We start from the raw sequence: 25,142 nt of genomic DNA, 5'->3' as shown, positions 1-25,142 counted from the left end.
AATGTCATAAATCAATAGAATGAATGCTTCAATCTAGTTGATCTCAGTAAAGTTCTCTGTCATCTATGCGTCTGTTTAGGGACCGGGAAGAAAATGCAAAAACAAAAAAATATATAATTGAATGATTTTCTGTGCAAAATGTCCAAATGACATCAGTTTGACCGGTGGTAAAAATACATAAAACATAGAAAGCTGTGAAAACGACCCAATATGTTTCTGATAAGATTTCAGTTCGGCTTGGATGCATATTTTATGTGGTTGAAATACGATCAGTTTTATAATTCTGATAAAGACAGCGCCTCTACAGACGGTCTCTAACTGCACATTCACATTCTCTCAAGATGCTGAAAGAAACAAATCATATTTCTACACTCCTGTTCCCAGAGTCATGCTTAATTATGCGAGAGTTAATATTAAGGCTATGTGCAAGGTTATAGACCTACAGTCAGCTTACAGATTTCAGTTTCCATTTAACCAATCTGAGCAAAAGGCTATAGTTCCGTTGACGTGCCATAGGCCTATTTGTAGTCCCCATCCTGTGACTGTCAAATTTGTACAGCCCCTCACAACCATCACACATAACATAACATTACCGGCACTGCTACCATCCTCTTTCACCACTTCACCAAATCTTTCAATTTTTTTTGCTTTTCTCTTATCGAATTAAACTCCGACATTACCCTTTTTACTTTTTCTGCCTGTTCCCAAAAGCTTTTGGCGATTGGCGTGTAGGCTATTTGGCGTGCGTACAGTTAGGCCCGAAAGCTTAGCGTTATACGCACTAATACCAGATAGCCTAAAATAATGAAAGAAAAATCTAAATGTAGTCTACAGATATAAATTGCACAAGAATGATACATTTATGTTTTTTGGGGGGGTTTTGTTTTCTCTTTATTTCTCTAACGCTGGGTAAATTCCATTATCTTAGCAGTAGTAGCTTGATACTGACGGCGTGGCCAGATATAATACACACAGAGATAACTGGATGCTAAGGGAAGCATGTGACACAAAGCGCAGCACCCACGCTACGTTTGACCCCATCACACACATGACTTCCCGAGATTGTCCTATTACTGATGGGGGAAAAAATCAATACAGTTACCTATTGGGATATTATTTTTGTGAAGATATATTGTATCATATCGTTTTGACAATATCGCAATATTATTTTTGCGCTAGTTGTCTGTACCTGCACCAAAACTCCAGTATTTTTCCTTCATAGCTTGTTCTCCATATAAAACAAGAAAAAAATGGGAGACAATTTGTTTTCAGCACTTTTATTACCATCACTGATGAAAACTTGTTTTCTCATGTCTCTCTCTTGTCCCTCTGCAGTAGAAATATATGTTGAGCAATATTTTTGGAACATCGAATCGCAATAAATCCCAGTATCGAATCCCAATACATAGGATCGTGAGAATTGCAATGCATATCGTATTGGCACCTAAGTATTGTGATAATATTGTATCGTGAGGTCCCTGGCCATTCCCAGCCGTCCTATGTGACGACAGCCAGAACAGGGCTAAAATTGGATCCATTACCTAAACGGATCCCAGGATGGGAATCACACAGCTCACTCTTAGAGGAGATACGGAAAAGGTCACCAGATGAGGTGTCACAGCTTAATGTGAAATGTGTTTGATTGTGATTATGCCGGTGTGTGTGTGTGTGTGTGTGTGTGTGTGTGTGTGTGTGTGTGTGTGTGTGTGTGTGTGTGTGTGTGTGTGTGTGTGTGTGTGTGTGTGTGTGTGTGTGTGTGTGTGTGTGTGTGTGTGTGTGTGTGTGTGTGTGTGTGTGTGTGTGTGTGTGTGTGTGTGTGTGTGCGTGTGCGAGTGTCATTTTTCCTCCTCCAACAGCAGAAACAAATCTCTAATAATTAATAAGTAATCTCCAGTATGGCTACCTCTATGAATATCACTGTGTGGTAAAATGAACCTTTTCCCTGGCTGGCTGCTTTTAGATGCGCCTCTGAAACAATGCAGTCTCCAGCCACATCAGTGCAAACTGCATGAAATATATGCTATTTTTTTCAGCAATCTGATTATCAGTGGTTACACACACCCCCGTCTTCATAAGTGGAAATATATTCCAGGAGGAAATTCTACAAATTTGAAGATGACGATTGTGAGGCAGGCATCAATCATCCGTCTCTACACACATGCTTTACACAATTTCATGTGTGCAACATCTAAAGACCGTCAACATGACACTGAGAGCGTTGCCATTTGTAAAAGCATGTATTTGGGTGTTTTTGGAGCCTTTATTCATGTTTTGGACTCCAGAATGAGGCTCAGGAAGTTAATTGCCGGTAGCATAAATTTCTCAAAAACAAGTGAAAATGCTCAAATAAACAGTCTAGAAACTTCTATAACACGCAATTTACATCAAAAATACAGATTTGCGTCCTAAATATTGATTCTCCTTTAATGCATGAGTAATCCCCATAATGTGATTGAGGACTGTGTAAATGGAGCCATACTAGGAGGACTGGATGTTCTGGAGTTTAATTGAATCCATAATAAGGTTGGATGAATGTTCTTACAAAATGGCCTGGTCCACAGACGTATCAATCACTGTGCTCACTGGGAGCACTGGCTCTGGTAATTATATATATCTATGCTTCCTTTCCTTCACTCAGTGGGAGCCCAGAGTCCGGTAATTATATATCTACGCTAGGATAAGTATTAGAGGATGGACAGAGCAGTGTCATGGGTTTGGAGTGAGATGCACCAGGGAGGAGGGATGGGTGAGGAAGGGAAGGAGGAATGTCAGAGGAAGGAGTGAGACTGGGAAAGAGTGAGGGAAGGAGAGGAAATGTGGATGGTACCACATCAGGCCCCACAGCCCATTAAAGTGGGAGGAAACAGAAGCCCCTGAGCAGACTGGAGGCAGACGAGAGAAATTTCCCATGTCTCTCTCTCTCTCCTCTCCTTCCCTCACTGCCTCTCTGCTGTGGGCCAGTCTTATCACAGCACACTCCCAGCACAGTCATGTCTCCCCCATATACCTCCCACTCCTCCCCCTTTTCTTTCCTTCCCTTCACTCGTCACCTGCCCCTCTCTCCTCCACTCTGTCTGTCGCTGGGACTGAGAACTAAATAGAGTCTCGAGTTCCCCCGCAAAATGTCTCCTGTCAAGATGTGTGTATGCTCGCCTAGAAAACACATAAACGCTAGAGTTAGTGAATGCTCAATAGCCCCTTTCGGCACACTGCTCTGACAGTAATGGCTCTTATTCATATTACACAGACTGGCTGATAATGGAGGACTGTGGAGACAGGCTGCAGTGGAAAAGGGCCCAGAATATAGAGAAAGCGATGACAAGCAGGATAATAAGATACTCTGGGCCACCAGGCATCACATTTAGACAAAGAGGAAGGGTCATTGTGAACATTTTAAAAATGCAGCAAAACATCCATAAAAGAAAGAGAGACAGAACACGCTCCCATCCTCCACTCCTCAGAGAAAAAGACTGAACACGTTCCCATCCTCCACTCCTCAGAGAAAGAGACAGAACATGTTCCTATCCTCCACTCCTCAGAGAAAGACAGAACATGTTCCTATCCTCCACTCCTCAGAGAAAGACAGAACATGTTCCTATCCTCCATTCCTCAGAGAAAGAGACAGAACATGTTCCCATCCTCAACTCCTCAGGGAAAGAGACAGAACATGTTCCTATCCTCCACTCCTCAGAGAAAGAGACAGAACATGTTCCTATCCTCCACTCCTCAGAGAAAGACAGAACATGTTCCTATCCTCCACTCTTCAGAGAAAGAGACAGAACATGTTCCCATCCTCAACTCCTCAGGGAAAGAGACAGAACATGTTCCTATCCTCCACTCCTCAGAGAAAGAGAATGAACACATTCCCATCCTCCACTCCTCAGAGAAAGAGACAGAACATGTTCCTATCCTCCACTCCTCAGAGAAAGAGACAGAACATGTTCCTATCCTCCACTCCTCAGAGAAAGAGACAGAACATGTTCCTATCCTCCACTCCTCAGAGAAAGACAGAACATGTTCCTATCCTCCACTCCTCAGAGAAAGAGACTGAACATGTTCCTATCCTCCACTCCTCAGAGAAAGAGACAGAACATGTTCCTATCCTCCACTCCTCAGAGAAAGAGACAGAACATGTTCCTATCCTCCACTCCTCAGAGAAAGAGACTGAACATGTTCCTATCCTCCACTCCTCAGAGAAAGAGACAGAACATGTTCCTATCCTCCACTCCTCAGAGAAAGAGAAACAGAACATGTTCCTATCCTCCACTCCTCAGAGAAAGACAGAACATGTTCCTATCCTCTACTCCTCAGAGAAAGAGACAGAACATGTTCCTATCCTCCACTCCTCAGAGAAAGAGAAACAGAACATGTTCCTATCCTCCACTCCTCAGAGAAAGAGACAGAACATGTTCCTATCCTCCACTCCTCAGAGAAAGAGACAGAACATGATGACTGACCATTCAGTCATTGCAATGTGATTTGGAGGTAGAGGGCGGCGGGCTACGTTGCCATGGCGACCTGTGTAGTGTTCTCTCTCTGGTCTCAGTAGGTAGGAAAGGGGGGTGGGACATGTCTCCGTACAGTAGTGCCCTGCCCTCACCTTGGACCTATCACCTTGTGTTGCTAACATCTCTCTCCATCTGTGTAGTGTTCTCTCTCTGGTCTCAGTAGGTAGGAAAGGGGGTGGGACATGTCTCTCTCTCCCTCACCTTGGACCTATCACCTTGTGTTGCTAACATCTCTCTCTCTCTCTCTCTCTCTCTCTCTCTCTCTCTCTCTCTCTCTCTCTCTCTCTCTCTCTCTCTCTCTCTCTCTCTCTCTCTCTCTCTCTCTCTCTCTCTCTCTCTCTCTCTCTCTCTCTTTCTCTCTCTCTCTCTCTCTCTCTGGTCACACATGCCAAGTTCCAACAGAGGAGCACGTGTCATTCCTATACACACACCACACGTACACACACTGAGCGTCCTGATGTCTCTCTGATGGAAACGTGCTGAGGCGTGTAAGTGAGAGGTGGTCGACCACCACCAGAAGGGCTGACATTGTCACTCAATCTGCCACCATAACCAGCCACAGCCAACCATAGACCTACAGCCATGCACTGAGCTCAACAACCCTGCCCCCTCAAAATGTGTTCCCAATGTATCAACAAATCATGGTTTGGGTAGCTGTGCCCCCCATCACTGCCCCTTATTCCCTTCCCTCCCTTTTTCTCTTTCCTGGAGCACCGTCTCTCCTCTAATTATGAGGCCGGTGTGGTGCAGTGTGGTGCTGGTCCCCACCCAACCCCCACACCTCCACCATCCTCTTACAAAGGGGCCCTGATGAATAATTTCACACGTTTCTCTCCCTCTCAGTCTTTCTCAAATTGATTATCGTACAGTAAGCACGCCTGAAAAAGCAGCACACATGGTGATCAGTCTTTCTAAAGCACTGACATGTATGGGAAGGGGGAGGCAGAAAGGTAGTTGGCTGTAATGAAGGGAAAAAAAGTGACCATATAAAAAAAATTATATTACATGTTTAGCCTGCCATGCTTCTGATACGCCGTTCTGTTTGAATTTGTGGTCAAAGGGCTGTCACGACCTCCGCCGAAGTCGGTCCCTCTCCTTGTTCGGGTGGCGTTTGGAGGTCGACGTCACCGGTCTTCTAGCCATCGCCGATCCACCTTTCATTTTCCATTTGTTTTGTCTTCCCACACACCTGGTTTCAAAGTCCATCATTACATGTTGTGTATTTAACCCTCTGTCCCCCCCATGTCCTTGCCCGGAATTGTTTGTTGTGGTGCTTGTGTACGTTATGCTGGTGTGTAACGGAATTTGTTTACTCATTTATTTATTGTTCTGTTTACGGTGGTTTTGTTTATTTAACTGCGCCGTTGTAAATCAGTTATTGCTCTCCTGCGCCTGACTTCTCTGCCGCCAGTACGCACAAGGGCCCCGTTCGGGGAGGACAGTGAGGGATCGGCTGGGGCTCGTATTCTGAAATTCAGGAGTAGTGTGTGTACGTGCATGCCATGTGTGTGTGTGTGTGTGTGTGTGTGTGTGTGTGTGTGTGTGTGTGTGTGTGTGTGTGTGTGTGTGTGTGTGTGTGTGTGTGTGTGTGTGTGTGTGTGTGTGTGTGTGTGTGTGTGTGTGTGTGTGTGTGTGTGTGTGTGTGTGTGTGTGTGTGTGTGTGTGTGTGTGTCTACATGCATGCCTGCCTGTGTCCGTGTTATATTTACTCTTTTAATTTGGACATGTATAAATTATATACTACAATTTTCTCTATTGTCCCCAGTCCAACCGCAGCTAATGTATTTTACTGTAATCATAGTTCCATTTAAAAGCAGAGCTCAACCACAGTCTCCAAAACATAAACGGGATATTTCACACTTTCCAACAGGCGAGAAGAGAGCGTCAATCTGAAAAACCCCTGTAATTAATTCACACGCTTCCAGGAAGATGAAAAACAGTGTCATATTTGTGGTGGGACACACCTGCCTCCTACCCAATCATAGCCCCCACCTCCTCCCACCTCACGCACCTCCCCCCATCTCCTCAATGCTCCTCTCTCTATCTCCAATATATCCTCATCAGAAACACATTTGTATCCCTGGAGGATATTTACACTTATGTCCATTTTCTATTTCAACATGGCTGCTCCCTGACTGACTGACGTGTCCTAGCCGTTGATGCGAGCTGCCAGCCTCAAGGTGTTGTTCCTCCAGGTCGCCAGGGAGATGAGTGTGTGTCATCTGCCAACCACAGAAATGAATGGAGACATAAGTGTTGGGTTGAGACACCCTGCTTTATCATTATTAAAATTATTTATCATTATTTCCCAGTCGACTATGTCCAATTATCCATCAACACCTGCCCTGGCACCATCATAAGGTAACTCAGTGAGGTCAGTTCCTTTTATGACAGAGAGGGGTTAGTTGGACCTTCCAGACAGATCTTGTGTTGAGCGAGCAGATTATTGATCTGGTAATATGAGGACTGAACCATAATGACCAATAACAGAGGAAACATAGAGGTGTTGATAGCATATAAGGGTCATGGGGGATTGGGGGTTGGGAGGTTGACCATGGAAGAACTGAGTGTGTAGGCCAAGGGTTTGTCAGTGTGGCTGTGAGTTGGTATACACATGGACGGAGAACATCCTTGTCACGCCCTGATCTGTTTCACCTGTCCTTGTGATTGACCCCCCCTCCAGGTGTCGCTTTTTTTCCCTAGTGTATTTATCCCCATGTTTCCTGTCTCTCTGTGCCAGTTCATCTTGTATGTTTCCAAGTCAACCAGCGTTATTCCCGTTCTCCTGCTTTTTGCATTCTCCTTTTTCTAGTCTTCCCGGTTTTGAGCCTTGCCTGTTTCTGGACTTTGTACCCACCTGCCTGACCATTCTGCCTGCCTTGACCACGAGCCTGTCTGCCACTCTGTACCTCCTGGACTCTGATCTGGTTTTGACCTTTTTGTCTTTCCACGACCATTCTCTTTGGATGAATAAACATTGTAAGACTCCAACCATCTGCCTACTGTGTCTGCATTCTTGGAACTGGGCTTTTCTTGTGTGTGTGTGTGTGTGTGTGTGTGTGTGTGTGTGTGTGTGTGTGTGTGTGTGTGTGTGTGTGTGTGTGTGTGTGTGTGTGTGTGTGTGTGTGTGTGTGTGTGTGTGTGTGTGTGTGTGTGTGTGTGTGTGTGTGTGTGTGTGTGTGTGTGTGTGTGTGTGTGTGTGTGTGTGTGTGTAAATTGATGAGGGCTGGTCCTCACTGGTGCTGGTGGAGAATTAGAGCAGCACAGGTTGGCATCATCTGGCCAAACCACACACACATTCTCCCTGGTGTTTCTCCCTATTCTCTCTGCTTCTCCCCTCTGCTGCTATCCCCCAATCTCTCTCTCTCTCTCTCTCTCATGTGATTTTCTGTTCTCTTTAACAACCCTTCTCTCCAACGTCTCTTCCAGTCAACATTTTTGTATGACAACTTTTCCTCTCTGTTCTCTCCCTTTCTTTCCCACTCGTGATGTGGTCTCCATTCCATCCCCCTCTCTCTGTCTCCCTCTCTCCTCATTTCTCCAGTGTCTCGGGAATGCCAGTCTAAATCTTGTGGCTTCTCCTCTGTCTCAGCTTTTCCCCTTCGATGTAAAAACATCTTCAGCTGATTCTCAACACAAGACAAACGTAATGAAGAAGGCACTGATGAGACAGATGGTTCTAGTCTATATCGAAATCATCCCAGGGGCCGGTCAGCCTCCTCCTACTTATAAGAGGTCTAGTTAGGACAATCACATCAAGTCCATTAACAGAGAAATGAGTGTGGTGATGGTGAGGACATTACTACCATCTTCGTCATTATGAATGAACTGAGACTGAAGCTGAGGCTTCAAAAACCCAGGCACCAAAAGCATGACAAAAGCATCTGCTATACAACAGCCAAGGACCCAAACAGGGCAAAGTCATTTATCATCAAACATCAGCTCTATAAAAGTCCCCTTAAATTCCACTTTGCTAACCAGAGGGGAGAGAGACAAGCATATAAAATATGGTTAATGTGAACTACTGTAAATATTCTTCCAACGACCAGGCTTCACAGTCATAACGTCCCAATAGACTGTTAAATAAATATACATATAAACAGCCTGATCGTGTGCCTGCTTCATGTGGTTACTGCTCTTTTGGTTAGATATTGTATTGCCTGGCTACCCAGACATTTGTTTCTCTTCCGCAATGAGTCCGAATTTGACTCACTCAATGACGTTTCTAGAATACGAACTAGGGATGGGCATTTTATATGTTTTGACTGTTCAAGTACTCATATGATTTTTTTTTCAAGTACTCAAAAAATAAAAAATTTATTGAACACAAGGCATGCACACATTTATCTATATGCCAACAGTGCGTAACAATGCCTACTTTATAATAACCATGACAGATAACAAATCCTAATTGCTAAATTGCCCCATATACAGCATTGTCAATAAAAAAAACATAGTATGATCATTTGAAATGGGGCTCAATTTGGCGAGTTTCTTCAAGGTTACAAACAGAAATTGTTTTCTTTTCGATATATAAACGTTCCATTTAGTTTATTCTGCCAGTTCTTTGGAATTTTCCAAATGGATGAACAATTCCACATTAAACACTGTATGGTGATGAATTAGAGCCACGGCATCTGTTTTGTCAGTAGGCCTAGGCTTAAAACCTCTTAAGGATCGTACTCTCTTTTTCATTTTTCGCATAAAATGACATACCCACATCTAACTGCCTGTAGCTCAGGACCTGAAGCAAGGATATGCATATTCTTGAAACCATTTGAAAGGAAAGACTTTGAAGTTTGTCGAACTGTGATATTAATGTAGGAGAATATAACACATTAGATCTGGTATAATATAATACAAAGTTTCAGATTGATCCAGTGAAGCACAGTATTTTGTATCAAGTCTGCCCAAATGTGCTGAATTGGTTAATTGATACATTTCCAAGTACATAACTACAGAGAACATACAAAAATGATATGGTAAGGCAAAATGTAAGTTTACACACTCCCATACATGATGGATCATTAGCTTATTCACTAACTTTCACACATCTAGTTGGCCGGGCTGGGCGGGTGTGGAGCCAAAGACAGCAAGGATTCAAACTGTAGAACCCAGTTCCTAAATTTGAATATAAAAACAGATTTTATCAAACAAAACTATTCTACATTTCATCTCTGGGACCCTCAGGATGACAAATCAGAGCAAGATTACTAAATATATGCACATTATTTACCTTCAAAGGTGAATGTATCAAACCAGTTGCCGTGACAAGTGTTTTGTTGTTGTGCACTCTCCTCAAACAATAGCATGTATTTTTTCAATATAATAACTACTATAAATTGGACACTGCACAGGAATTTAATCTTTCTGCCCATATAAGACATGTCTATGTCCTGGAAAGTTTGCTGTTACTTACATTGTCATTCTAGTCACATTAGCGCACGTTAGCATCAACCATCCCGGTATAGGGACGCCGATCCGTAGAGGTGTATACGGAAGTGGTCAGATGATGCAGATTCTAAGCTACAGGACTATTTTGTTAGTACATGCAGGAAAATGTTCCGTGGCTCATCCGATGGCATTGAGGAGTATATCACATCAGTCACCAATTTCATCAATAAGTGCATCAATGACGTTCAAGGAGCGGGACTTTAACCCAGACGCTTATAAGAATTCCTGCTATGCCCCCAGACAAACAATCAACCAGGAAAAGCATAAACACATGACTAAGATTGAATCCTACTACACAGGCTACGAAACTCGTCGGATTCTTTTTTTTAAAATGTTTTATTTCACCTTTATTTAACCAGGTAGGCTAGTTGAGAACAAGTTCTCATTTGCAACTGTGACCTGGCCAAGATAAAGCAAAGCAGTTCGACACATACAACAACACAGAGTTACACATGGAATAAACAAACATACAATCAATAATATTGTATGTTTGCTGTATATAGAAAAATCTATATACAGCATGTGCAAATGAGGTAGGATAAGAGAGGTATGGCAATAAATAGGCCATGGTGGCGAAGTAATTACAATATACCAATTAAACACTGGAATGGTAGAATATGCAGAAGATGAATGTGCAGTAGAGATACTGGGGTGCAAAGTAGCAAGATAAATAAATAACAGTATGGGGATGAGGTAGATTGGATGGGCTATTTACAGATGAGCTATGTACAGGTGCAGTGATCTGTGAGCTGCTCTGACAGCTGGTGCTTAAAGCTAGTGAGGGAGGTCAGAATCCCCAGCTTTAGTGATTTTTGCAGTTCGTTCCAGTCGTTGGCAGCAGATAACTGGAAGGAAAGGCAGCCGAAGGAAGAATTGGCTTTGTGGGTGACCAGGGCAGTGGGGGTGGGGGTGACCAGTGGGGTGACCTGCTGGAGCACATGCTATATGTGGGTGCTGTGATGACCAGTGAGCTGAGATAAGGCGGGACTTTACCTAGCAGACACTTGTAGGTGACCTGTAGCCAGTGGGTTTGGCGACGAGTATGAAGCGAGGGCCAGCCAACGAGAGCATACGGGTCGCAGTGGTGGGTAGTATATGGGGCTTTGGTGACAAAACGGATGGCACTGTGGTAGACTGCATCCAATTTGTTGAGTAGAGTGTTGGAGGCTATTTTGTAAATGACATCGCCGGAGTTGAGGATCTGTAGGATGGTCAGTTTTACGAGGGTATGTTTGGCAGCATGAGTGAAGGATGCTTTGTTGCGATATAGGACGCTGAGATTTCATTCTAGATTTAATTTTGGATTGGAGATGTTTAATGTGAGTCTGGAAGGAGAGTTTACAGTCTAACCAGACACTTAGGTATTTGTAGTTGTCCACATTTTCTATGTCAGAACCGTCCAGAGTAGTGATGCTGGACGGGCAGGCAGGTGCGGGCAGCGATCGGTTGAAGAGCATGCATTTCATTTTACTTGCATTTAAGAGAAGTTGGAGTCCACGGAAGGAGAGTTGTATGGCATTGAAGCTCATCTGGAGGTTAGAGGTTAACACAGTGTCCAAAGAAGGGCCAGGGGTATACAGAATGGTGTCGTCTGCGTAGAGGTGGATCAAAGAATCACCAGCAGTAAGAGCGGCATCATTTATATATACAGAGAAGAGAGTCGGCCTGAGAATTGAACCCTGTGGCACCCCCCATGGAGACTGCCAGGCTTGTAAACTGTTACAGAATACAAAGGAAAGCCTACTTAAGCTGCCCAGTGACAAAAGCCTAATGAGCTAATTACTTCTATGCACGCTTTGAGGCAAGCAACACTGAAGCACGCATGAAGTGCACCAGCTGTTCCGGACGACTGTGTGATCACGCTCACCGTAGCCGATGTGAGCAAGAACAGGTCAACATTCACAAGGCCTTAGGGTCAGATGGATTACCAGGACATGACCTCAGAGCATTCCGCTGACTAACTGGCAAGTGTCTTCACTGACATTTTCAACCTCTCCCTGACCGAGTCTGTAATACCTACATGTTTCAAACAGACCACCATAGTCCCTGTTCCCAAGAACACCAAAGTAACCTGCCAATATGACTACCGACTTGTAGCACTCACGTCTGTAGCATGAAGAGCTTTGAATGGCTGGTCATGGCTTACATCAACACCATCATCCCAGACACCCTAGACCCACTCCAATTTGCTTACAACCCCAACAGATCCACAGATGACACTCAACACTGCCCAAAAGGAAATTATTGTGGACTACAGGAAAAGGAGGGCCGAGCACGCCCCCATTTTCAACGACGGGGCTGTAGTGGAGCAGGTTGAGAGCTTCAAGTTCCTTGGTGTCCACATCACCAACAAACTATGATGGTCCAAACACACCAACACAGTCGTGAGAAGGGCAAGACAACGCCTATTCCCCCTCAGGAGACTGATTTGGCATGTGTCCTCAGATCCTCAAAAAGTTCTACAGCTGCACCATTGAGAGCATGGTTGCTTGTTGCATCACCTCCTGGCTCGGCCCCCCAAATGCAAGGCTCTACAGAGGGTGCCAATCTTCCTGCTATCCAGGACATCTATAGCAGGTGGTGTCAGAGGAAGGCCCTACAAATTACCAAAGACTCCAGGTACCCTAGTCATAGACTGTTCTCTCTACTACCGCTCGGCAAGCGGTACCGGAGCACCAAGTCTAGGGCCAAACGGCTTCTTAAAAGCTTCTACCCCCAAATGATAAGACTGCTGAACAGCTAATCAAATGACTACCCAAATTATTTGCATTGACCCCACCCCTTTTTTAAGCTGCTGCTACTTGCTGTTTATTGTTTATTTTCTATGCATTGTCACTTTACCCCTACCTACATGTACATAATACCCCAATTACCTCGACTAACCTGTAACCTCACACATTGACTTGGTAGCGGTGCCCCTTGTTTATAGCCTTGTTATTGTTATTTTATTGTTGCTATTTAAAAAAAAAACTTCTTAACTATTATTTTTCTTAAAACTGAATTGCTGGTGAAGGGCTTGTAAGTAAGCATTTCACGGTAAGCTCTACACCTGTTGTATTTGGCGCATGTGACAAATACAATTTGATTTGATTTGTAGCGGAAGCAGTTGGAACACAATTGAGTGAGTGAGACACGGAGGGAAAGGGAATTTTGGAGAAGAACTGTTTGATGCTTGGCTTGGTACATTTTTTTGGGGTGCCCTGTACAATGCACATGTACAAATGGAACACTAGAACCAAAGCAAATTAACGTTATCTTCATTTATCTTCAAGTCAACATACTTTATGGGTAACATTTCACTTGCCCATTCGAGCAGCCACAAAGCACATTCCAGCAAATAGTTTCACAGTATATATATATATATATATTTTTTTATCTCTGATTAAAGATCGAGTTTTGATGTCTGTTCGAGTACATGCCCAACCCTAAATGCTATCAAATTCGGACCGTCTGATTGGTCCCAGAAACCATGGCTTGGGAAAGAGCCAGACCACACGTGGATAAAGTGACGTATTGAAAATTCTGATTGGTGAGAGACGATCCAATCGCTGATGACTTTGTTTTGTACAACCTCCCTTGTCACTACAAACAACTTAAACGATGGCAGATTCAGACTGAAGTATGTAGCAATCAATAGAACAGTGGAAGAATTCAGAGTGAGTCATCAGGCAACCAACTCTATCCAAAGCCATTAGCTGTACAGCCTCTGGCTGGAATCCCAGCCTATCATGTTCAAGAGGGTCTCGCTTGCCAAAACAGAATACACCAGAGTGAGAGAATGAAGTTGTGGCAGGTCTGCAAGACATTAAGAAATGAGTCCATTAGCACAGGTTTCAGTGTTTAAGCATAGATAAATGATGTTATCTTGCTTCCCATCCAACACGCTGATGACAACATCTCTCAATTAAAACACATCTCCCCCATTGTCTACTTCCTCTACCTTGTCAATTCTGTACTGTCATTGGCCCCATAAACTCAGAGCCGGCCAACACTAACTCATCTCAAACACATCCAACGTATTAATAAGAGCATCAAGGTGGGCCTGAGGTCAGGAAAAGAAAACTGCTGCAATCAAACTGAAACACCTGGCCACTTTGAGCAGACTGCATTTACTGTCCTGTAGGTTTGGATGAGCTATTTTCCACTTTCCCTGTTCTATCATCATTAAAAGGGCCATCTGAAAACACGCTCATTAAAAGGGCCATCTGAACAAGCTCATTAAAAGGGCCATCTGAAAACACGCTCATTAAAAGGGCCATCTGAACAAGCTCATTAAAAGGGCCATCTGAAAAAGCTCATTAGTATGCAGGAGTCACTCATGCATACGACCAGGAAATAGCATGAGTGCACACACACAAACATACACCTCTGCTTATACAAACAGAAGAGCAGCCATCCCTGTGGCGGTGTCCTCTGCTGGGGTACGATGGGGGGAGGGGGAGAGTGGTGGAGAGGGGTATGGGGGGCCTACTGGGGCAGGATGGAAGGGGCTGATAGGGCCTGATAGGGGCTGAGGCTGGCACACTGACAGAGCCCTGCTGGTCCAGGTAGTCCAGAGCTCAGCCAGATCCTGGCAGTGACAAATGGACCCAATTTCCATGTATTTATCTATCTGTGGAGTGGAGGGAGCAACGCAGCCAGGCCTGGCCTACAATAAATCTTCATCCCGTTAAAGCCTCTCCCAATAAACACATACATATCAGGCCCTCAACCTGCAGGTACAAGGCCTAATCACACAGACACACACACACATATACAAATTAACACACATGAACAAGCACACACACACAAAAACAGACAGTTATAGTTGCTTGCGAAAGTATTCACCCCCCTAGGCATTTTTCACATTTTGTTGCCTTACAACCTGGAATTAAAATAGATTTTTTTTTTGGGGGGGGGGTTGTATCATTTGATTTACACAACATGCCTACCACTTTGAAGATACAAAATATTATTTATTGTGAAACAAACAAGAAATAAGACAAAAAAAACAGAAAACATGAGCGTGCAGAACTTTTCAGCCCCCCAAAGTCAATAACTTGTAACTTGTAGCGCCACAATTTGAACAGAGTACCTTCTTCCATATATTTGGGGAGTCTCCCACATGCCTTTTGGCAAACACCAAACATGTTTGATAATTATTTTCTTTAAGCAATGGATTATTTTCTGACCACTCTTCCATAAGTGTACGGCTAAAGTGATCCTATGGACAAATACTCCAATCTCCACTGTGGAGCTTTGCAGCTCCTTCAGGGTTATCTTTGGTCTCTTTGTTGCCTCTCTGATAAATGCCCTCCTTGCCTGGTCCGTTAGTTTTGGTGGGTTTGTATATTTTTTATAACCTAACCCTGATCTGTACTTCTCCACAACTTTGTCCCTGACCTGTTTGGAGAGCTCCTTGGTCTTCATGGTGCCACTTGCTTGGTGTTGCCTCTTGCTTAGTGGTGTTGCAGACTCTGGGGCCTTTCAGAACAGGTGTATATATACTGAGATCATGTGACAGATCAGGTGACAATTAGATTTTACACAGGTAGACTTCATTTAACTAATTGTGTGACTTCTGAAGGTAATAGCAGAGGGTTGAATACATATGCACACACCACTTTTCCGTTTTAATTTTTATTTTTCATTTCACTTCACCAATTTGGACTATTTTGTTAATGTCCATTACATGAAGTCCAAATGAAGATTACAGGTTGTGAATACCTTTGCAAGGCACTGTACATGCACACATGCACACATGCACACATGCACACATGCACACATGGCACGCAAGCTGTATGGAAAGAAAGGAAAGACTCCCTAGCACACACACACACACAGAGCAGTATGAGGTTAAGGTCATCCCCCTTAATATGGCCATTTGTTCTGCTGTCATGCCATGAGTGAGCTAGCCAAGAGGAGTGATGGGATGGGGGTCAGGGGGTCAGGGGGAGGCAGAACGCATCTATACAGTTTAGATTTGAGACAGCAGAAGGAAACAGCTGAGTGAAGCTGAGTGAAAGACCCACTTCTGAGGTGGGAGAGAGAGAGAGAGAGAGAGAGAGAGAGAGAGAGAGAGAGAGAGAGAGAGAGAGAGAGAGAGAGAGAGAGAGAGAGAGAGAGAGAGAGAGAGAGAGAGAGAGAGAGAGAGAGAGAGAGAGAGAGAGAGAGAGAGAGAGAGATACAAGCAGACTGGCATTCTGTTTCTCCTCTCCTCTCCGTTTCTCGCGTGACAGAGAGGGCCTCCCCTGTTGTCCTGTTACACACACACAGGCAATCTGAGGGGCCACAGAGAGCCACAGATATGAATAGCATCTGTATACTATCTGAGTGTCTCCCACTCCTGATATACTGCATGGCTTTTGTCTCATGGGTTGTCATGCCTGTGCATGCAGACTAGTGCTGTCCGGCTGAACAAACCAGCTGTTGGTCAGGCTCTGTATCATTCCACTGTTTCCTTTGACCTGGTACGAGTAAAACCAACACTGCAGTGTATCTCTGCTGATCACATTTCCAATTTTAGTGCAAGCACACAGCACACAGCACACAGCCAGCACTAGCAATGTGAACACCTCCTCAATGTGTAACCAACCCACATGTTTGGTCCATTCTCTCACACTCGTACACACACACTCGTACACACACACACACACAAAACGCACGCACGTACGCACGCACGCACGCACACACACACACACACACACACACACACACACACACACACACACACACACACACACACACACACACACACACACACACACACACACACACACACACACACACACACACACACACACACACACACACACACACACCCTTCCCTGGTCTGTTAGCTTACAGACATACACACACCAATCTGTGTCTGACTCTGTGCCAGGCCTTCAGCGGTCTGAATGAGTGAGCTGGTGGATTGAATTAGTCCTGTGTCCATACACATGGAAATGTATCCGACGGTGTCACAGCAACACACGCACACACACGTCGAAGCTTGTCACATCGCCATCCACTCAGTGTTTGACACACCCCATGGTGGCATACGCAGTCTTACACATACACAAACAAGCACAGTGAGGATGCAGTGGGAGACACTATCCAGCTTAATGATTTTGTCTGACTAGGTGATTTTTATGTAGCAAATGTAACTGGTTTTGGAGAGGATCGGAATGAAAAGATCTCGCTTGACTGGTTGTTCCAGGGGTGCAGGGCCCAGCTGTGGTGCTGGGGTGGAGAAGAAAGGGGTAGAGAAACAGATTTGGTTGGGGAGTGAGGGGTACCATTGCGGGGAGAGAAGGGAGAGAAGGCTCCTTGATCAATAGCTCCACAGATTAAATGTGAACGGCGCTCATGTGCACGCTGGGTCCACAGACGACCCCCTCGCTCCAAAAAAATCAAAAATAGATTTTCGTGGTCGGGAGGGCCATTCGTCATCATTAAAGCACCACATTGGAGCGGCTGACCTGGTCAGGAAGTAGAATCACATCACATCACGACCTCCATCTGGGATCAGCCATCAAACACTAAGCACGGACTCATCCTCTGGTCTGGTTGGAGCTCTCTCTCTCTCCCCTCTCTCTCTACAGTATGTCTCCTCTCTCTCTCCCTTCTCTCTCTACAGTATGTCTCCTCTCTCTCTCTCTCTCTCTCTCTCTCTCTCTCTCTCTCTCTCTCTCTCTCCCTCTCTACAGTATGTCTCCTCTCTATCTCTCTCCCTTCTCTCTCTACAGTATGTCTCCTCTCTCTCTCTCTCTCCCCCCTCTCTCTCTACAGTATGTCTCCTCTCTAACTCTCTCCCCTCTCTCTCTCTACAGTATGTCTCCTCTCAAACTCTCTCCCCTCTCTCTCTACAGTATGTCTCCTCTCTAACTCTCTCCCCTCTCTCTCTACAGTATGTCTCCTCTCTAACTCTCTCCCCTCTCTCTCTACAGTATGTATCCTCTCTCTCACTCTCCCCTCTCTCTCTACAGTATGTCTCCTCTCTAACTCTCTCCCCTCTCTCTCTACAGTATGTCTCCTCTCTAACTCTCTCCCCTCTCTCTCTACAGTATGTCTCCTCTCTAACTCTCTCCCCTCTCTCTCTACAGTATGTCTCCTCTCTAACTCTCTCTCTATCTACAGTATGTCTTCTCTCTAACTCTCTCTCTATCTACAGTCTCTATCTACAGTATGTCTCCTCTCTAACTCTCTCTCTATCTACAGTATGTGTCCTCTCTAACTCTCTCTCTCCTATCTTTCCCCTCCCTCTCCCCCTCCCTCTCTCTCCCTCTACAGTATGTCTCCTCTCTAACTCACTCTATCCCCGCTCTCTCTCTACCCCTCTCTCTGGACCCTGTCTCTTCACCTCTCTCTCTCCTTTCTCTGGCCAAATGAAGCCATCAGTGATACAGTATGTAATGGGTGTCCTGGTCAGAGAAACTAGGATGAGATGAGAGAAACCACCACCCTACTACCCCTGAGCAGTAGGGCACGGTACTTAACCTGAATTGGCTCATTTCATTTCCAGCTGTATAAATACTGAATAATGTATAGAAATGTAAGCTACTTAAAGCGGGCCCGAATAATGGCCACTCACTCAGCTAAGCTCTATGAATAATGGAATAATCCACTGTAAAATATAGATAGATAACGTATATTAGCTCACTCATCCCTCCAGCTGTCCAGCGTCTCGAGGTCCGACCCACAGCATTTCAAGAGCCAGAAACAGAGGGATGAGAAGGAGGAGGAGAGGAGATGGAGGGGTGTTGCATGATGGGGAATCCATTTTCCATAGAGCCATATCATGGGGCACTGTTGGGCCGAATGAAAAAGTGTCCTTGGAGCCCGAGGGCAAGTGTTCAGATGTGTCTATCACTGTAGACAGAGTGACAGGCAGCTGCTAGGCCCTGTGGACTGTAGACAGAGCCAGTGAGCTAACCCTAACCCCTGTGGACTATAGACAGAGCCAGTGAGCTAACCCTAACCACTGTGGACTGTAGACAGAGCCAGTGAGCTAACCCTAACCCATGTGGACTGTAGACAGCGAGAATGTGAGCTAACCCTAACCCCTGTGGACTGTAGACAGAGAGAGACAGAGAGCTAACCAAAACTCCTGTGGACTGTAGACAGAGAGATACAGTGAGCTAACCCTAACCCCTGTGGACTACAGACAGAGAGACTGTGAGCTAACCCTAACCCCTGTGGACTGTAGACAGAGAGTCTGTGAGCTAACCCTAACCCCTGTGGACTGCAGACAGAGAGACTGTGAGCTAACCCTAACCCCTGTGGACTGTAGACAGAGAGACATGAGCTAGCCCTAACGACTGTGGACTGTAGCCAGAGATACAGTGAGCTAACCCCTGTGGATTGTGGACAGAGAGACAGTGAGCTAACCAAAACTCATGTGGACTGTAGACAGAGAGATACAGTGAGCTAACCCTAACTCCTGTGGACTGCAGACAGAGATACAGTCAGCTAACCCTAACCCCTGTGGACTGTAGACAGAGAGAGACAGTGAGCTAACCCTAACCCCTGTGGACTGTAGACAGAGAGACAGTGAGCTAACCCTAACCCTTGTGGACTATAGACAGAGAGAGACAGTGAGCTAACCCCTGTGGATTGTGGACAGAGAGACAGTGAGCTAACCCTAACCCCTGTGGATTGTGGACAGAGACACAGTGAGCTAGCCCTAACTCATGTAGACTATAGACAGAGAGACAGTGCGATAACCCTAACCCCTGGGGACTGTAGACAGAGATACAGTGAGCTAACCCCTGTGGACTGAAGACAGAGATACAGTGAGCTAACCCTAACCCCTGTGGACTGTAGACAGGGAGAGACAGTGAGCTAACCCTAACCCCTGTGGACTGTAGACAGAGAGAGAGTGAGCTAACCCTAACCCCTGTGGACTGTAGACAGGGAGAGACAGTGAGCTAACCCTAACCCCTGTGGACTGTAGACAGAGAGAGAGTGAGCTAACCCTAACCCCTGTGGACTGTAGATAGAGAGAGAGAGTGAGCTAACCCTAACCCCTGTGGACTGTAGACAGAGAGAGACAGTGAGCTAACCCTAACCCCTGTGGACTGTAGATAGAGAGACAGTGAGCCAACCCTAACCCCTATGGACTGTAGACAGAGAGAGACAGTGAGCTGACCCTAACCCCTGTGGATTGTAGACAGAGAGACAGTGAGCTAACCCTAACCCCCTGTGGACTGTAGACAGAGAGACAGTGAGCTAACCCTAACCCCCTGTGGACTGTAGACACAGAGACAGTGAGCTAACACTAACCTCTATGGACTGTAGACAGAGAGAGACAGTGAGCTAACCCTAACCCCTGAGGGGTGTGCTATGAGAGATATGAGAACATATCTCAAACATCTCAGTAGCACAGTCCACTCAGTCTGTCCAGCGCTGATGACATCATCATGTGTGTGTGTGTGTGTGTGTGTGTGTGTGTGTGTGTGTGTGTGTGTGTGTGTGTGTGTGTGTGTGTGTGTGTGTGTGTGTGTGTGTGTGTGTGTGTGTGTGTGTGTGTGTGTGTGTGTGTGTGTGTGTGTGTGTGTGTGTGTGTGTGTGAGCGCGTAGCACCCAAGCTGGGTGTGCGTTGCCCTTGTGTCAGATAGGAGAGGAAAGGCACTTTGAACTTCACAGCTCTGTGAGCACACAGCAGGGAGTGTATGTGTACTATTTACAGTACACACACCGTCTGTGTTCCCCAGCCCTCCCCTGTCAATCCTCCACGCTCCCTCAACACAGCGACATGCTCAGACGTGCATAATTTAACAGCCAATGCATGTTAGCAAGCGACATCAATGAATACCATAACTGCCTTCCGTATTCATATGACTGAACCAGTCGACCATTTGATGAACTTTCCAATTTGTTAACTTAATTTCAATGTCCTGCCAACAGGTGTTGAAAATAATTGGTTTCCCTGGTGTCTTATGTGTGATGCACCGTTGGCTCCATGCTGTTTGACTGTATGAGTGTTGGGTTCTGGATCAAGAGGAGGGAAAATATGACGTTGAAGTTCTCTTGCAGTGATACATTACTTAACGGAAGATGGGGTCTGTGGATGTGGGAACCCTAACGAGACCTACGGTTTTTAGGGGGATGCTTTAACAGAATAGAAAACACAAACATACCCGCCTACATGCGCGAGCAAGCACACACACACACACACACACACACACACACACACACACACACACACACACACACACACACACACACACACACACACACACACACACACACACACAGAGCATGCACACACACACACACAGAGCATGCACACACCCACACACAGAGCATGCACACACACACACAGAGCATGCACACACACACACACAGAGCATGCACACACACACACACACAGAGCATGCACACACCCACACACAGAGCATGCACACACACACACAGAGCATGCACACACCAACACACAGAGCATGCACACACACACACAGAGCATGCACACACACACACATTCAGGGACCAGGAAGATATGCACATGATGACCCATGATGACTAGGAAACACTGTCACAACTGATAAATATGTGTTTCCACTAAGAGATGCTGCCACACTTAGTCCTATAGTATGACGTTTAGGAAGGGGTGTGGAGTCCAACTGCCCGTCCCCACCCGCCAGACAGGACATGGAGAATTGTGTAGAGTGATAGGAAGAAGATGTCGTTTTTGAATAGTCATTGTTAAAAAAAAACATATCCACAAGACCAACTTTCAAAATCAATTAAAATATTTAACCCTCAAGAGAAAAATTATTTTTTTTAAAAACAGCATTAGCATTAAAAAAAATGAATTAGGCAATTCCCTATTCGGGGTTGACTAAATTGTACTTTTTAGTATTTGGGGGATGAACTATAGGTTGCCTTTTTTAAATGAGTACATACCCATGAGCAACTGTGCTCCTAGACAGTGCATTCCCATGGTATCTATCTCTGCAAGAAAAACAAACAGATATTTAAACTAATCTAATCCAGTAGAGATGTGGAACTGTTAGGCTTTGTGGAGAAACTGTGGCGCTGGAAGGCAAATCAAACAGATAAGGTTTCACTCATATCTGGTAACAGGTGAATACTTTCCTCCCCTTCATCCCCTTTTCTTCTCCTCCTATCCTCTCCCCTCATGACGATCTGATGGGGGTAACAGTATCCACGCTGTTACCAAACCTCTGGAGATAGCTGCCCCTCTCAACATGCAGCTGAGGTGAGCGAGGGGAACCCACAAACACACACACACACACATACAGCCAGGGTTGGTCTTTGGTTAGCAAAGCCAGCCTTAGGTTTGGCTGTGATAATCAATACCCATACAACAGCAGAAGGGAAGAAGAGAAGAGAATAAGAGTACCTCCTCCGAGCTGGCCACTGCACTGAGACCAGGAAACACTGTCACAACTGATAAATCCACGATAATCGAGAATTTCAATAACACCCCCTGCAGCAACTGGCCCAAGCCCCCCCCCCCTCTTCTCCTTCACCTAAGTCCAGCTGATGTTCTGAAAGAACTGCAAAATCTGGACCCCTACAAATCAGCCGGGCTAGACAATCTGGACCCTCTCTTCCTAAAATTATCCGCCAACATTGTTACAACCCCTATTACTTCAACCTCTCTTCTGTATCGTCTGAGGTTCCTAAAGATTGGAAAGTGGCTGCAGTCATCCCCCTCTTCAAAGGGGGAGACACTCTAGACCCAAACTGTTATAGACCTATATCCATCCTGCCCTGCCTATCTAAAGTCTTCGAAAGCCAAGTGAACAAACAGATCACCGACCATTTCGAATCCCACCGTACCTTCTCCGCTATGCAATCTGGTGTCCGAGCTGTGCACCTCAGCCATGCTCAAGGTCCTAAACGATATCATAACAGCCATCGATAAAAGACAGACCTGTGCAGCCATCTTCATCGACCTGGCCAAGGCTTTCGACTCTGCATTCTTATCGGCAGAGTCTTTAGCCTTGGTTTCTCAAATGACTGCCTCGCCTGGTTCACCAACTACTTTTCAGATAGAATTCAGTGTGTCAAATCAGAGGGCCTGTTGTCCGGATCTCTGGCAGCCACAGGGTTCAATTCTCGGGCCGACTCTTTTCTCTGTATACATCAATGATGTCGCTCTTGCTGCGGGTAATTCTTTGATCCACCTCTACGCAGACGACACCATTCTGTAGACATCTGGCCCTTCTTTGGACACTGTGTTAACAAACCTTCCAGATGAGCTTCAAGGCCATACAACACTCCTTCCGTGGCCTCCAGCTGCTCTTAAATGCTAGTAAAATGAAATGCATGCTCTTCAACCGATTGCTGCCTGCACCCACCTGCATGACAAGCATCACTACTCTTGACGGTTCTGACTTGTGGACAGCTATAAATGCCTAGGTGTCTGGCTAGACCGTAAACTTTCCTTCCAGACACACATTAAGCATCTCTAATCAAAAGTTAAATCTAGAATTGGTTCCTATTTCGCAACAAAGCCCCCTTCACTCATGCTGCCGATACTCATGCTGCCATACCCTCTTAAAACTGACTATCCTATTGATCCTTGACTTCGGTGTTGTCATTTACAAAATAGCCTCCAACACGGTACTCAACAAATTGGATGCAATCTATCACAGTGCCATCCATTTTGTCACCAAAGCCCATATACTACCCACCACAGTGACCTGTATGCTCTCATTGGCTGGTCCTCGTTACATATTCGTCGCCAAACCCATTGGCTCCAGGTCATCTATAAGTCTTTGCTAGGTAAAGCTCTGCCTTATCTCAGCTCACTGGTCACCATAGCAACACCCACTCGTAGCACGTGCTACAGCAGGTATATCTCACAGGTCATCCCCAAAGCCAACACCTCTTTTGGCCGCCTTTCCTTCCAGTTCTCTGCTGTGAATGACTGGAACGAATTGCAAAAATCACTGAAGTTAGAGACCTATTTCCCTCACTAACTTCAAGCATCAGCTGTCAAAGCAGCTTACCGATTGCTGCAGCTGTACACAGCCCATCTGTAAATAGCCCATCCAACCAACTACCTCATCCCCATATTTTTTTTTCTCTGTTCTTTTGCACACCAGTATTTCTACTTGCCCATTCTCATCTGCACATCTATCAATCCAGTGTTAATTGCTCAATTATTTATTTATTGCCTTACCTCCTTACTTCATTTGCACACACTGTATACAGATGTTCTATTGTGTTGTTCACTGTGCATTTGTTTATTCCATGTGTAACACTGTGTTGTTGTTTTTGTCACACTGCTTTGCTTTATCTTGGCCAGGTCGCAGTTGTCAATGAGAACTTGTTCTCAACTAGCCTACCTGGTTAAATAAAGGTGAAATAAAATGTAAAAAAATAAAAAAGCTGCATACCAAGACGACAAGAGGAGAGACTGTACAGCACCGCACAGCAAGAGGACAAGAGGAGAGACTGTACAGCACCGCACAGCAAGAGGACAAGAGGAGAGACTGTACAGCACCGCACAGCAAGAGGACAAGAGGAGAGACTGTACAGCAAGAGGACAAGAGGAGAGACTGTACAGCAAGAGAAGAAGAGGAGAGACTGTACAGCACCGCACAGTAAGAGGACAAGAGGAGAGACTGTACAGCACCGCACAGCAAGAGGACAAGAGGAGAGACTGTACAGCACCGCACAGCAAGAGGACAAGAGGAGAGACTTTACAGCACCGCACAGCAAGAGGACAAGAGGAGAGACTGTACAGCAAGAGAAGAAGAGGAGAGACTGCACAGCAAGAGGACAAGAGGAGAGACTGCACAGCACCGCACAGCAAGAGGACAAGAGGAGAGACTGTACAGCACCGCACAGCAAGAGGACAAGAGGAGAGACTGTACAGCACCGCACAGCAAGAGGAAGACAAAGGAATGAGGGGATAACGAAGAAGGAGAAATTGTTACTGCCAGAAACATTTCTAGATCTATTGTCTGTATATTACAAAGCCTTCTGATATGTTGTAACGTATGTAAGTTGTCAGCATAAAACACAGTGGCTCCGTTCTCGTAGCTGGACTACCTTCCCCTGTGAACCTTATAGAGCTGGATATGAGCAGTCTGAACAAAAAGATTATCTCCACAGCATGGAGTTCAACCTCAGGTAACAGAGCCAGATGAAAGCACAGCAGTAGCACACTAACCTACTGAACTGATGGCATCCACCTAAGCTCTGCTAAGGGCAAGTCTACTGGAATGAGTTCATGTC

General features: G+C 45.4%; 1 protein-coding gene across 1 annotated transcript in view; it reads right to left on the bottom strand.

Annotated features, from left to right (window-relative positions):
- LOC123998993 (roundabout homolog 1-like) overlaps positions 1–25,142 on the bottom strand; it is a 172,793-nt gene that overhangs the window by 83,337 nt on the left and 64,314 nt on the right.

The sequence above is a fragment of the Oncorhynchus gorbuscha genome, linkage group LG16, assembly GCF_021184085.1.
Source record: "Oncorhynchus gorbuscha isolate QuinsamMale2020 ecotype Even-year linkage group LG16, OgorEven_v1.0, whole genome shotgun sequence".
Taxonomy (NCBI): Eukaryota; Metazoa; Chordata; class Actinopteri; order Salmoniformes; family Salmonidae; genus Oncorhynchus; species Oncorhynchus gorbuscha.
This window is presented reverse-complemented; position numbering and strand designations above follow the sequence as displayed.